This window comes from Girardinichthys multiradiatus, chromosome 10, assembly GCF_021462225.1.
Source record: "Girardinichthys multiradiatus isolate DD_20200921_A chromosome 10, DD_fGirMul_XY1, whole genome shotgun sequence".
Taxonomy (NCBI): Eukaryota; Metazoa; Chordata; class Actinopteri; order Cyprinodontiformes; family Goodeidae; genus Girardinichthys; species Girardinichthys multiradiatus.
In genome coordinates this window covers 731500-746695 of record NC_061803.1, presented here as the reverse complement: position 1 = coordinate 746695, position 15196 = coordinate 731500, and the positions used below count along the sequence as shown (strand labels likewise).

Below are 15196 nucleotides of genomic sequence, written 5' to 3'. Positions count from 1 at the left end.
GGCCAGCTCTGATCGTTCCCCTCCAAAAACTGCTCTCCACTCACATTCTGCCTTAAAGCTTTTACTGCAGGGAACAGATGCTCTTAAAGGCTTAAATCCCCAGGCTGATGGAAAATGGGCCGGTACCGAGCAGGACATGTGGAGTAGAAATCCAAAGTGAAAGGGAGCGTGGGTAAAAAGACCCAGAGAAGGTACAGAAGATATGCTAATGTCCTGGAGGAGTACAAAGAGGAGCGTGCCGTCCGTCTTCCTGCAGAAGAGTCACACATTCAAGCTGTTTTTTGCTTCCTACAAACTGCCTCCTTTTCCTCTCTTTTATTGACAACAGTAAATAGTTTCCAAGAAGGCAGCTGAGCGTAATGATTTGGACCGCAGCCTCTGCCTTTTCTTCTCCAGCTCAGGCTGAGGGAGCAGGAGAAGAATGGAAACTATCTTGGCAAAATCTCTTTCTCCCTGTGGATTGCTTCTCTGTTTATCCTCTTTCTCACCTCCTCTGCTTTGCTGCTTGCCCCTAAGAACTGTTTTCCTCCATTTTTATCATCAACAGCTTAATGCTTTAAGTCTGCCTGCGTTTCCCTCACTCCCCTCCCTCAGCTGGCTGGCTGATTGTGTCTCCACAGCTGCGTGGCTGACATATGCACCAGTCATTATCTAAACTAACACTGAGCCCAGAAACTCACTCATCCACTAAACAGTCCTCTATTTCCTCCATCTTCCACCCCCCGTGTCTCTGCAGACCTTTGACAGACCGCATCGTGCAGATGGGTGGCCTGCTTTGAGCAAAGCAAGCAGAAAAGTTTCATGATAAATTTGGGATAAAATAGCTGAGTTCTTGTTTTTCTGCTGATAAAATCTCTGAGCAGGATCACATTTTAACAAGAGTAGAGAGTCACAGAAACCTGATTTCTTCTCAGTGTCGGTTTCTTCCGTCTCTTATTTCCTGAGCCGTTGAAGGCCAGGAGCTGCCTCTTGATGCTACCACCCAGTTTCTCTGGAAAGCTCAAGTCCAGGAAGTCACAGCTGAGAAGAGACGTTTGCACCACCACAGCAGAGCCAAGCAACAGGACCAGTAAGCTTCATACCAGTCAGACTCAGCTTCATGTTTCCTTCCAACTGCTTAAAACTTCTTCCTAGACCAGAGGTCCACAAACGTCTCAGATTCTGCCAGCACAGACTAGGTGACCTATGACCCTACCTATAGGTTCGGTAAACTACTACTTGAATATTCATCAGTCAGTTTATTACAAGAACTATAAACTCATTTAATTTAATTTTATTCTCCGAGCAGTGTCTGACTGTTTCACCACGTTTAGATACTTTTATCATTATAACAGAAAATACTGATTCTGATGGATCTATTTTTAAAATAAAGCTCTAAGGTGTGTGAGTCCAGACTCATTAAAAATGCTAACATTAGCCTCGTTAGCGGCTAATGGTTAGCCAGGTGAGAGATTCTTAAATCATTTGGATCTTGTCTGTCATTAAGAGCTGGAAGCTTCTTTTTACCCAAGAGCTACAAGCTAACCCAACAGATCTTTATTAGCCATCTGTCAAAACAACAAGAGAACTACTTCCTGTCTTACTTCAAAATAAAAGTCTCTCACACATACAACAGGATGTCAAACCTAAAGAACACAACACTGTTGCTACTTTAGAGGTCTATCTGTTTAGTGAGCATTCAGACTCCATTTTTACAGAAAAGAGACAAATCTAGAGACTTTCTGGTGTCATTTAGGCCTGAAGACTCTGAAACAAGCTGACCTGCTGCTCCGTCTGCTTTGATTTCACAGAAGAATAAAGAGAATGTAGCTTCATGAGAAGGAAAAAGAAATCCTCTGCTGACAAATTGTCTGACAGTGGAAGCTTTAACTCGGTATTTCATGACCTCGCTCTCTGCAAAGCAGTGTAGTCATGGAGATTTCTTCAAGGATAAGAGAGAGCAAACATTCTAGTGCAATGAGTCATGGCCGCTCAGCTTTAAAGAAGCCAACTTCACATAGTCCTACTACATTGCTCTCTCTGTATAGGAGGGGAGGATACCACAGTAAGCCTCTTCATGCTCCAGAAAGCCTGTTAAAGACAGTTGGTAAGTGCACATATTCTCCACCGCTGCTTTTCTATCAGAACAGGAATGAAAGTCAGAGTAAACATGTTAAAAATAGGAGCATGTTTGTGTTTGACAGCTGGTTTTAAAGTGCTTCTGCTCCCCGACGCTCTCAACTCTGGAAGGCTGGGGTAATTGCTGTTATCCACGACCAATTGGGATGTCAATAAAGTTATTTAAAGCGTGGCATTACACCCCCCGCCGACATGGAGAGGATGAGGAACAAACACAGAGAGGATGAAATGAAGAAAGGAGACAGAAACTGTGATAAATGCAGCTCTGAGGTTAAATAAACCCAGAGTGGAGGACGCTCCCCTGCATAATAATACTTATAAATAGCAGTAATGTTAACTACCTGAATTACATCCAATAATAACAATATTATAAATAATATTATTACTGGTTGTAGTTTAAGTTGTTGACATTAGAACTATTCATATTCAATGTATTTCATCCTTTTACAAAAATAATAAAAATGTTTTTGTTAATCTCCAACAGGAGAACCAGAGTTCTGGAAACTCTTGGCACCTTCTGATCAAGCAATCTATTTCAGGCCATGTTATGAGGGCAGAGGACACCTGCATAATGTATGACCTCATAATAAACTCTATAAATGTTTGAATGTGCGGCGAGCACGAAGTGGGCCGAGGGGAGCTTCTCGTCCCTTTGGAGCTTAACCTTTAAAATATTTACAAATTTATATTTTTGCAGATTTCTCACACAAAGCTGCTAGAAGAAGCCCACCTCTCTCCTCTTTCTCCTCCACCTCTCTCCTCCTCCTCAGAGAGGCACAAGTATAAGCTGCCTGTCTGCACTGACATCAGCCCCTTTATCATCAGAGGCAGGTGAGCCGAGCATGCCCAGAGTGAACCTGGCCCTGCTGTAAACACATAGTTTACATTGGGTGGCCAGACAGTTTCTTGGCTCGGCTCTCTGCTCTGAGGGGCCCTCGGCTGTGTGGGGTCCACACAGCTATGTGGAAACTTGGAGCTGAATAGCAGCGCCGCCATCTTGAGTGCAGAGCAGGAAGAGGAAAAATTTGAACCAATGAAGAACAGATCCTGTTAGATTGGAGTTTTAGAAATGAAATGAAACATTTGTTAATGTGGGTTTTTGTCCAACTAAAGGTTGAGGTTTTATCAGATTTCCAGTGTGAGGTTGTGCAGCTGCACTAAAACATGAACGTTGGAGGTGTTACTATGTGCGGAGGCCACTGTATCACCCAGGTAACGAGGCCCATAAGGCTTAGGCGAGGCACGATGCATGTGGGCTGTGGGTCAGAAACCAACTTCAGCAGTGAACCGTCCCGCCCTCCTCACATGCCTGACACATACTAACTGAATCATGCTTTACCACCTTCATGTGATGAGGCTACAGCCTGGTACCACTACCCAGCCTTGCTGCACACTGAATGCTAAACGTTTCAATACAGCTACAGCTCAATAAATTAAAATATAGTCAAAAAGTTTTTTTATTTCAGTATTTCAATTTAAAAAGTGAAACTCACATATTTTCTACATTTAATAAACATATTTGAGTTTTTTTATTTCTGTTCATTGTGATTAACTAATAAAAGCCCAAAAGTCTGTTTCTCATCAAATTTAAATATTACATTAGAGCCAAAAAGAAAGCATTATAATACACAAATGTTGTGTCACGGTCTAAAAACCATGGAGAACACTGGTGACCTGACCAGCGGACAGTCAACGACGTCCTCCACAGGAAGGCGAGTCTAAGAAGGTCATTGCTGAAAAAGGTGGCTTTTCACAGAATGGGTGCAAACAAAGAAAGGAAAAGTTGGGTGGAAGAAAAAACTGTGGTAGAAAAAGGTGCCCAAAATCCAAGGTGCTTGAGATTAAGTGTGACTTTTCCCACAGTGGGGAGCAATACCATCTGCTGGTGTTTGGTCCACTTTGTTTTATCAATTCTATGATGTTGCTTTTTGAGATCGTTTAGCCTACTTCATGTTGACAGACAGGTTCTACTGAAATGAAACCAGTAATCAGGCCAGGGTGAGGCAACTTTTTTGCATTTCTGTTTATGATCTCTGAGATCTACTGTCTGTATTAAATGACTGAAATAAATAAACTTCCTGATGATATTCTAATTCATGCCTGTACAGGCACGGAGCTGAGTTTGGTAGCTTTAATGTTTTCCTTCGGTGTGGATTAAAAACATGTATTAGAAATCAAACAACATGTTCCTGAAGTGGGTGTTCACACTGCAGAAATGTGTTTCCCACTTCAGCGTACCACCCCTGTGGGATAAAGCCTTTCATTATGGAGAACAATTCAGAAGCTGTGACAGTCGACATTATGCACACAGCTTTTTCACTGAGAGATGTATCGGAACAACTCATTATCCATGCTCTATTTTTCTTTTTGTCACGGTCCAACCGCTCACTTCTGAACAACCCCTGCTCCTGCTCCACAATTTTGTTTCATCTGGAGCTGAGCTGCATTACAGAAACCAAACATCATGGAAATGCTGTTTCATTTCACTGAGCGATAAGAGGGGAGTTTCGCTGCACATTTGGATAAAGCAGAGGATGTTTTATGTAGTTTCAAAGTCAATCGATCATCGCGAGGCCTTTGGTTGCAGGCCAAAGCACAGCAGATCCGCAGAGCAGGGAGGAAGAAAAAGATACGCTGTAAAATCTAAAAGGACAAGGGCATCCTGGAGCCCCAACGGGTTCCCACCAAAGGGCTGACTCCACACACTTGTCACACATCATCCGTCAAACTCATGGACAAGGCAAAGTGAGAGTGACGCTGTGCACACACAAAACTTGCACACTTCAACGTGCAAACACACAAACAGTCACTGTGTGGTGTAGCTTCTGCACTTGGTCACAGATAAAGAAGGGCAAGTTTTTCCAAACCTCAAGAGGGAGGTGTTGAGCTGCAGGCCGCCAGGTGGAGCTGAGATGTTTTACAGCAAATCCCATTTATGGTTCAATTAAAAATAAATCCCCATAACAACCCGAGTGAGACTGGAAGTGAGAGTAGACGGCGTGATGTCTGTGGCCTGGAAGCTGACCTTTCCAGCCATGACATCTGAAGAAGTGTCTGAGACGGACGTTCCTGCTTGTGAACATCTGGCTGAATGTGTGAGGGTTTACTAGCCTCTGCTGCTCTATAACCCCGCCTTAATCTCCCGCCTGCTATGAGGATTCGGCACGCAAATGGAAAGTGGTGACATGTTATTTTTGTATGAGCGAGCGCTGTGTTGGTGACACTTCCTGTTTGTAACGAGAGGATCTGTGGACATAATAACAGGCAGAATGAGGAGGGAATGGACTGAAGAGATAAAGAAAACCTTGAAAGCAGGAAGAAAGCTCATCCTCACATTACTGTATCAGTAGCTGCTGTTTATTTCACTCCTTTTATCACTAAATAAATATTCAACTTATCTTCATATAGAAATATATACGTGTTTGTGTATTATTGTGGTAGCATTATTTTTTACTAAAACCATTGTAGAAATCCAACCTTATACTGATGAACATTCATTTGGTGGGAAACACATAGTGTTAACACATATTTAACAAAACAACTTGTTTTTAACTAAATATATTGTTCAATATTTCCCTTGAGTTGATCAAAGTGTTGAGGTCCCTTTACTTAGTAACCCAAAACTTCCTGTTTCCTTGGGGTATAAATATGATGTGGCAATGACACTCATTTCTCTTAGCTACTCTTCAACATAGAAAAGACAAGAGAACATCCAGATGTGTGTTGATACTAAAAACAGGAAATGGCTCCAAGAGAAAAGCTGCTAGCTTAAAGGTTGTACATTTCTACAGTCAGAGCAATAAATAAAAAGTTTTAAATAACTGGAAAAAGTTATTTTAAGGCTTTTGTAGACATTTTTACCTGCGGTGGTAGTAACTGCAGAGGGCGCTGTAGCTCTGTGCTCAGTGTAAGAAGAGTTTAACTGCTGGGGCTGCAAACCTCTTAGTAGTGACTGGAGGACATAAGTAGCTAAATCAACTGTACTTTTATAACAACTGCAGAAAATGCAACTTTCTTACTTGTAGAACAGAATAAAACGGAAATACAGCTAAACTGGACCTCTTCCTGTTTACATACAGTTAGCTATCGCACAGCTAGCTGCTACTGGCAGTAAGAAAAGTAGGTGTTTAAGAACCCCTCAAGAGACAATGTTTAGAAAAGAAATGTAATGATCAACTGACTGATTTTCACATGAAGTTTTCAGTGTAGCTTCAGAAGTTGTTGCTCACATCTGCAAATAGTGACCATGACAACATTTCTTTGGCTGGAAGTGATGAGCTGTTTGCACACCCAGAAAATCTTCAAAACAACAATTTTCTTTTAGCCTAGAAACATCTGCCTGTAAAGTGAAAGCCTTGTCTGTGCAGAGTTGAATAAGTGCTGCAGTAAAAACTTCAGCCTGTGATTTTTAACGAGCAAACCGCAAACAGCCAAAGGCTCTCAAAGTAACCTTCACACAGGGGCCCAGGTGTGTGTTGTTTTGACTTTGTGCGTCACAGTTTGGAAGTGAGACGGCTGTCGCAGGTCTCCAGGCAACGCAGGGACTCTTCATCTTCCTCGCGCAGTCAAATCCTATAGACCTGACATACAGAGAGACAGCTGTTTCCTACTGGCAATGCTCATTCTGCTTGTCTCTCTCTTCGATGCATTAACACACACGCATGCAGATAAATTTATACCGTTTATACACGTTTGAGGGACAAACCTCAGGGAAGCTTGACGATGAAGTAGGACAGAGCTCCAAATAGAGTCATAAACACAGAAATGGATAAAAGTGTAGCGGTAGCATCCAGGACAGCTACAGTAACACATTCAGTACAAGGTATTGTGATGCAAAAGAAGAATTATACAAGCATCCATTTTTCAAATCTGAAAAATCTTTACTATAAGCGTCTACAATGATCAGACAAAATTTAATTCTATTTTGTATTCAGTCCCAGTAACCCAGTTTTTGTAGAGCCCACATCTCTCTGCAGGTCCAGCTGCAGGTCTTTGGGATTTTCTCTACCAGGTTTGAACATCTGCAGACTGTCAGTTCTCACCATTCTTTGAAGGATATCTCAAGCTCAGTCAGACTAGATGAAGAGCTTCTGTAGGTTATCAGGTCTGGCCACAGATTTTTAGCTGGATTTAGGTCTGCACTTTGACTAGGCCATTCTAACATCTGAATCTGTTTTGATCTAAACCATCCATTGTATCTCTGGCTGTATGTTCAGGGTGGTTCTCCTGCTGAAAGGTGAACCTCCACCTCAGTCTCAGGTCTTCTGCCGCCTCTAACAGGTTTTCTCCCAGAATACTCCTGGACTTAGCTCCATCCATCTTCCCATGAACCCTGACCTGTTTCCCTGTTTCTGCTGAAAAGATCCCCATAGCATGATGCTGACACCATCATATTTAGGATTGAAATGGGGTGTCCAGGGTGATGTGAAGTGTGAGTTTTCCACCACATATAGTGTTTTGCATGTTGGCCTAAAGCTATTTGTTTTTTCTGATCAGACAACCATCTCCTGCATGTTTGCTGTGTCTCCAGTTTTAGAACTTCTAACGGTTTTCCTCTTCCTGCTCTACCAGAAAGGTCAGACTAGTGGATTGCATCAGCTGTCCTGTCAACAGATTGTCCCACTGAGCTGTGGATCTCTGCAGCTCAGCTTGGTACAGTTCCTAACTCTCATTCCTGTCTAGAAACCATCTGCACATCTCTTCGTTTTTAAAGCTGATTCACATAACCGTGACTTGCATTCATCAGAATGCGTCTGAACAAAGAGAATGTCACTGCCATGAATTATGCATTGAAGATGTTTTTTTTTGCTGGAGGTTTTCTAGCTTTGTGTCCCGAGGCTTAGGCACCATGCAAATACAGCCCTCCTGAACAAGCCAACGCCTTCAGACAAGACCAGACGGCGCTTTTTCTTCTACTATCTACACCTTCAAAGAATCCTCTGCTTTTGCAAAAAATTGGCCCAAATGAAAATCATTGGGCACAGCTCTGGTATTAGAGGTTTAATGTGTGTCAAGATGCTGTGAAGAGTGTTAGCTTGTAAGAGGATGAAGGTGGAGAAGGAGGAGGGACGAAGGATGTTCAACTAAATCAGCACTAAGAGGCTTTTTAAGATGATGGCAGGAAACAAGGGACAAAAAGGTTTGCACCATTAGTTACAGACTCATGCTGTCATTATGTTTGTATTTTTCCAGGAATTGAGTGATTTTGCATGTCTATAAATGCTCAGCCACACGTGGAGGCAACGCTGCCTCCTCTTCTTCTTCTGCTGTGTGAGTGGTTGTCATCTCCAACTGTAAATATCCTGGAAAGATAAACCAACCATAAAGCTGGGGACATCATCACAGCATAATCTGAGATAGATGCACCTCCAACAGATCGCTCCACGCTCTTATCTGTGCAGGATGCTTCGTCCCAACAGCGCACATTCTAATACAGCACCTCTTCTTATCTCAGGAGCTCTATCTTCTGCCAGTCTCTTTCTCCTAACCTGGTATCTGTGTGTGTCAACAACTGAATGTACTGCCTTCAAGAAATAGTTACTGCATGAGGTATGAGTGGTCACAGAGCACTGAAGCTTTCAAAGGAGTCATCCCTGCAGCAACGGAAAATCCTGGGAAGCACACGGTCAATTTAAATGCATCAAAGCAGACAGGAAATCAGGAAGGGCTCTGAGTTTAATTAAATTTCCTTCGATTAGAAATAGAGCTTGGAAATGCAATTATGTGTTGCAAAACACCTAATGCCATTCCCCTCACCTTGAAGTTAGAGCAGCTAACTTCAGCTGGGAGATGGATGGAAGGATAGATAGATGAAAAACCTCTTTCTTCATGCACAAGGACGTAGATCATGAAGGTCTTTTTCTGGAGCAGATTTAAAGTGAACGCTGGATTCCTATAACCTGTTTTCTGATCTCTGCTTCTAAAGCTGAGGTGGATTATACATCTGTCCAAACGTCTGTAAGTGGAAAAGGAGAGAAGATAAATTTCCCCGAACGGCATGAAAAGTTCATCCTCAGTTCGTATGATTCATCCATTGTTCAATCGAAGAGCTTCAGTGATTCTCTGCCATTGCTGGTTGGCTTGCTCAGATCTGCAGTCTGATCAGATGATCACATCACACTGCTCATATGCATGGATAAGGAGTTCCTGAAAACTCCAGTTGTGCCCTTTAAAAGCTCATATATCATGACCTGCTGAAGTATTCACACCCTTAAATATCGTCGTCGTCATCGTCTTCCGCTTCATCCGGGACCAGGTCGTGGGGGCAGACGACTCAGTGGAGACACCCAGACGTCCCTCTCTCCAGACACCTCCTCCAGCTCCTCTGGAGGGAGCCCAAGGCGTTCCCAGGCCAGCCAAGAGACATAGTCCCTCCAACGTGTCCTGTGCCGTCCCCTGGGCCTCTTCCCGGTGGGATTTGCCTGGAACACCTCCCGATGGTCTTCCAGGCACACTAGGGTACAATAAATATTTAGCAGTTAAAAGCATTCCTAAGTAGGAATGTCTTAAATCCAACTTTAAAAGAATCCAGACTCTGGATGTCTCTCCGCTTTGGAGGGAGGCTATTCCAGAGCCAGGGTGCAGAAGAGCAAAAGGCTCTGTCCCCCATGGTTCTGAACCTGGTAGAGGGGACCAGAAGGAGCAGTGGAGGTTTGGAGTGGAATGAGTTCTTGTAAATAAGATCGACAGTGGCCGCTGATGCATTTATGTGTGAGCAGAAGAATTTTATATTGGATGCGAAATGGTACTGGGAGTCGGTGGAGGGAGTATAGGATGAGTGTGATATGTTCGCACTTGCATAAGGACTCTTGCAGCACTGTTCTGGATATACTGTAATCTTTGAATGTTTTTGGAGGAGATCTCCGTAAAACGTCCATTGCAGTAATCCAGTCTGGAGGAAAGGCAAGGCAGGTTTATTTACAAATGCATGGATAATTTTTGCTGAGCCAGAGTGGGAAAGAAATGGGCGGATCTTGGAGATGTTGTGAAGGTGGCGGAATGAGGTCTTTGACACATTCTTTATGTGGACATCAAAGGTGTTGGGAACCACAGCAAAAAGACATAAACTCTTCAAACTGGATCCAAGGTGTCATAAGATCATTGGTCATATGCTCTAAGATAAATACAAATGAATCACTGTATATCCGATAGATTCATTCATGAACGGGAATTAAGGCATAAGCCTGGCTTGACTTTCTCTCAGACGCCTGCAGAAACAAAATTTGTTCCAGAGAATCCCCTGTAGAGACGTGATCTCTACGAAGCCGACTGGAGCAGTTTCCCAATCGGAAGGACTGCATCACCGTGGTTACGGTAACGTGCAGTTGGTTGGCGGACACAACGAGCCATTTTTCATCCACAGCTACGGAGGTTAGCTGGAAGCTAACCTTTTGTTCACGGAGCTTTCTTCAACTTCGTCGTCGCCCGGACAACCCCTTCTCAGTATGGTTCATACGAGGTTAGGTTTGGGCAGAATAATAGAGAAGGATTTGGATATAAATGATCTAAACATTTTCATTTTATGAAGTTTGGTTTTGTTTGGGTTGAACTCAGCTATCTTAGTGCTAGCAGAATATCTGCAGCACACGTGTTCAGGTTCTGTTCTGTGTTTGTGGGTTTTTAAAGTTAAGACAAACTTTATTTAATGGGTGGTTTTAAACACAGAAGGTTGATCATAAAGCGCCGTCCGCGCTTATGCATTTTAACCCTTTTATTGACCCTGGTATTTTAAAGGTGTGTGTTTGATTCTGGTGCTAAGCTATACGCTTCTTTGCTAGCTTCAACTGCTAACAGCTAAGAACATGTGCTTGCTGCTAGGGAATATTTAACAGAAAGGTTTAGTTTTCAATCCAGTAAATAATAGTCCTAAAACATCATTCTACTAAATATGATAACTAAGTAAACACCATTAAGCCCCATTTCTCCAGAAAGATTTGGCTCTTTTCCAAAATATTCCTTTAATAATATTTCTTTAAATATTATTTTAATAAATAAAGGTAGCTAATGAGACACCATTGAGAATTAGTCATCCAGAAGGTTGGTTTTATTCAGCAGATCATTATTTAATTGAAATAATATTTTATCTGATCTTGCATTGTGAATGGTTGTCTAAATGTTTGCTGATTATTGTCTAAGTTGGTTCCAAGACTAACTTAACTTCATTTCCAGATTCTTCAAGATAATCCTTGGTTCTCAAACATAAACATAGCATGGTAATGTTGCATCACTCTTTTTGGTCATAATTTCTAATCATCTTTAATCAACTTGTTTATATTGTACATAGCCCATTAGTCTTCATTATTCTTTAATTCTGCTTGGTAGTTTAGTTGGATTGTTTTAGCAAAGTAAAGAGTTTGTTGAATAAAATATGTTTGACTTTGAGTTGACTTATTTTTGTCAATAAATTCTTGTATTTTAAGAAATTGTGTGAATTCATTCCATATATGTGCAGAGTTTATGCTGTTCAATAATGTCAGAGCTCGTCTCACACCTTTCTATTCTGTCCTAATACCATCACCTTACTGGGCTGGTATTCACAGGACAATCCTTAACAGACCCAAATATTATTTGATTAAATATTAATATTAAATATTAAATAATATTCTCAGATTCATAATCACAACAAATGTGAGTTGTTGGTCAAACCTGACACCTAGGTTAGTTACTGAGGGGGAGAGAGCAATGACATGACTGTCAAAGGAGAGCTGGGATATTGAGGAGTTGGTGATCTGGTGAGTTGTGTCAACAATTAGTGCCTCGGTTTTGCTACTGTTGAGCTAAAGAATGTTGCTGTTCATCCAGGCCTTAATCTCCTTAAGACAGACAGCAACACGTGACATGGCTATGGAGGGGTTGGAAGCAGTTCTGATTTATAATTGTCATCAGTGACAAATAGTGTCTGCAGATGACACAACCGAGTGGAAGCATGTAGCTGACAAAAAGCAGGGGGCCCAAGACTGATCCCTGGGGGACACCACATATAACAGGGTGGGGTCTGGACTTACATGATTCCAAGAAAACATATTCTGTTCATATTCGGTAACTAGTAATGAACAGGTAACCAGTGATGAACAGGTAACCAGTGATGAACAGGTAACTAGTGATTTACAGGTAACTTGTAATGAACAAGTAACCAGTGATAAAGAACAGGTAACCAGTGATGAACAGGTCACTAGTGATTTACAGGTAACTTGTAATGAAGAGGTAACCAGTGATGAACAGGTAACTAGTGATAAAGAACAGGTAACCAGTGATGAACAGGTAACTAGTGATTTACAGGTAACTTGTAATGAAGAGGTAACCAGTGATGACAAAAAAATCTGAGCAACCATAAGAGCTAAACAATCATTTATTACTTGTATTTTAATTTGTTTCCTCTCACCAGTGGGTTGTTCCTTGTTGTTTACCAGTACGCTTTATCATTTCCCAGTAATATTACTAATCAGTATCCATTTGTACACATTTATATCATTCAGATTAATAATAGATTATCTCAATGATTCTATCAGTAGCTCGTCAGATGAGAATGATTGATTAATATCTAGTTATACATAGCCATAAATTCACATCTTTACTTAGGGAAAAACAGTAATATGGTAAAAGGTAGTGATACAGAACCCTGGAAACGATGCCAGACATTTATGTAAAACAGAACAATTTGCTGTTCAATTTGCTACTGAAAATAGATGAAAAAAATACTGACTGATGAACCATCTGTAAATCATTGTTTAAATGCTGCTTTATGATCAGAGACGGATCAGCGACAATTTTTTATTCCCTGCAATGCAGATCCTTGGTAAAACAAGAGGGAGGAACAATTTAATCAACACAGTACCTTTATCATACTGGGTCAAGTCTGATGCTATTTGTCGCTGTGTGTTTGATCAGCTCTTTAAAAGGAAAGCTATAGTTTTGAAATATAAAAGAAGGGTAAAATGCATAACACAATACAGTTATAAGACTGATTGCAAACTGCTTTCAATTATCCATACCCATAATGGCTGCACATTTGACTTCAGTGGAAGTGCTCAAGTGCCAGTTTCTGAGGAAATTACCTCCATTCACAATAAAAATCTCTACTGGATGATTAGGGGACAGGCTTTGGCTAAGACTGATTGCCGTGGCCTTTCAAGTGCTATTCTGGCTCTGCTGAGTGTGTGCCTTCCACTCAGCATCGATCTATCGACCTCCCCTGTCCAGTAAAAACCCAGCTCAGACCAAAAGGTGAATCACACACACACACACACACACACACTCTCTGACTAACAAGCATGTTGATTTTTGATGACAAGATTGATGCAGGCTCTCTGAGTTCTCCTCGCGTCAACAATGACCAGCCTGCAGTGTAACTGGGACACTGCGGCTCATCCATGTAACTGTGCAGCGCAGTAGGTAGGAGGTAAGAAACGACAGCTCTCTGCAGTAAGGAGACACAGGTTGAAGGAAAGTTACAGTATTTGTAAAGAAGACAGCTGCTGCTTGCAGTGGACAGAAATAAACAGTTCTGAATGAGCAGGACAGCACTAAGGAGAATAATCCTACTTAGTGTTTAGTGTTTCTTCAAGCTGCTGTGACTGTGTACATAAGTGGTCTCACTAGTTCAGCATGCAGCAGCAATTTTCGCCACTATGCATAAGCTCCAGCACCTTCAGTGAGCTTTCCTCTCCAGCGTGAAGCTACAAATGCTTATGTCCTCAGTGCAGAAGCATACATCCATCCCCCCCTCCCTGATCTGAGCATGTTGAGTCCAGGGAAAAGCAGCTCTAACAGTGTTTACAGTGTATCATTGACAGGTGTACAGCTCTGTGTTTGTTCCGATACTTTTACTTCCTCCCAATAAATCATGACAAGATGATAACTGAGGATAAGCTTGGCACTAAATATAACTGCGAATATTCTTGATAGTTCAACCATAATGTTTGTTCTTTGTAAGCTTCTGTTTCTTATCTTGTGTATGAATCAAACATGACTTTTAAATCTTGTGAAACATTGAGTTCTGTTACATATACCAAGTATGCTTATCATTTCTAATGTGCCTCTATTATGCATGGAGCATGTTAATTGGGATGAAGGATGATGTTACTGCATCAGGGCCGAGTAATTTACTTTTTACAAGATGAGGGTTCAATGCTCTATGTAGAGCCTCACATATGAAACAATTAGCTAAAGTAATTAGAAAATAGGACAAGCTGACCTGCTGTAGGAGCCTCCTCAATTATTTGTATGAAAACAATATCATAGCAGGTGTCTGTCTTGTGTTCAACAGCAAACTGAAGGTTATTAACCTTCCTGTTGGCATGTGAACATTTTGATAGATCAGTTGAGAAATTAATGAGCCAATTAACAAGGTCATATAAACAAGCACCAGTCCCATCTTTACTCTGATCTAATGATGAACTTCTACCCAAACATTTTTATCATCCTTTAAAATAGATTACATTTGTCAACAAACGAGCAAATACTATATTTTATTAAAAAGTGTTAAGTTTGTACCCGACAACAAAAACAAAATGCCTGAATAAACCCCCTGACATCCCAATATGCAGTAAATTAGATTCCTAATAATAATAATAATGATGATAATAATAATTTATATAACCTGAATAAACTGGGTGTTTTTAATGCAAAAGCTGTTTATTTCTCAAAGCCGTGACTTTAATTTGATGCTATTAAGTTTCTCAAAACAGAGGCCAAAAATGTAAGAGTACAGTTAAACACAGTGGAGGTTATGTCATGCTGTGGGAGTGCTTTAATATCTTTCTATGCTGGAAAGACTAAACGTATAAAACAAATAATGATACAAGATCATTGAGAAGTGAAATCTACTGTCTGGTTTGAAAAAGCTAATTCTGTAGTGAGGGAGGTGACAACATCAAATGGCTTCAACATGGCAGCAGTGAGGTCTGATCTACACCATACATCACAGCTGGGACATTTAAAAAATATCCTCACTTAAAATAGTTAAAATAAATAAGGGCAGGAGGTTTGTATAAGAAGAACCAGATCTACTCTGGCCAGGGCCTTCAAATGAAACATCTCCTTCTCCCTGTTAGGCAGGAAGAGCAGCAGAATTTCTCTA

At 41.2% G+C, this 15196-nt stretch overlaps 1 protein-coding gene and 1 long non-coding RNA gene across 2 annotated transcripts in view; one reads left to right on the top strand and one right to left on the bottom strand.

The window, feature by feature from the left end:
* The window catches only part of fam20cb (FAM20C golgi associated secretory pathway kinase b), a 70720-nt gene that overhangs the window by 15219 nt on the left and 40305 nt on the right, over positions 1–15196 (bottom strand). The window lies entirely within an intron of this gene.
* Positions 1387–5529, top strand: LOC124874928. The gene is made up of 2 exons (XR_007039916.1): positions 1387–2086; positions 2184–5529. It is a non-coding gene; the product is annotated as an uncharacterized LOC124874928 (long non-coding RNA).